Raw genomic sequence first — 871 nt, forward strand, 5'->3', positions numbered from 1 at the left:
CTTCCTTTAAAATCTTTCCCATTGCTTGTAAACGATCGGAAATTGTTTGCTGAGCAACGTTTAATCTTTCTGCAAGTTGTTTTTGAGTTTGACACGCATCTTCATCCAATAATGCTTGTCATCGTTGGTCTTCAAACTTTTTCAGTTGACCTGGATATTCTTTGCCTTTCACATCGAAATCATCACTTTTAAAGTGTTTAAACCAGCATTCACAAGTATCTTGAGATGGAGCATGTTCACCATAAGCTTCCTGAAGTATGCGATCACTTTCAGCAGCACTTTTCTTCAAAATAAAGTAATGAATTCAAATTTCCAGCAAATGCTCTTTTTTTGGCACGAAATTTGACCTTTTTAAGCATAAAAATATCTATGATGTTAACACCTTCAGAAAATTTGACATATGAAGTTTTGAAGCTTGTTGTCAATACAACAAAATAGCATACATATCAAATCGCATCTATATCAACATATGTGTAACTCCATCTAGTGAAAAAAATCCGCATTATTAACCGGTCCACCTGGTATAAGAGACACCAGAGCCCAGCGTGGCTCAGTGGTTGAGCATCTACCTATGAACCAGGAGGTCAGGGTTTGATTCCAGGTCAGGGCACATGCCCAGGTTGCGGGCTCGATCCCCAGTAGGGGGTGTGCAGGAGGCAGCTGATCAGTGATTCTCTCTCATCACTGATATTTCTACCTCTCTCTTTCCCTCTCCTTTCCTCTCTGAAATCAATAACAAAACAAAACACAAAGAAGAGACCCCAGAGAGAGCCCTCCCTCCACCTGCTCGCACCAAGGAAAGGCATGTGAGCTGAGCAAGAAGGCGGCCCCTGCAAAGCAGGAGGAGCGTCCTCGCCGAACCGGACCACGC

The sequence above is a fragment of the Myotis brandtii genome, unplaced genomic scaffold, assembly GCF_000412655.1.
Source record: "Myotis brandtii unplaced genomic scaffold, ASM41265v1 scaffold975, whole genome shotgun sequence".
NCBI lineage: Eukaryota > Metazoa > Chordata > Mammalia > Chiroptera > Vespertilionidae > Myotis > Myotis brandtii.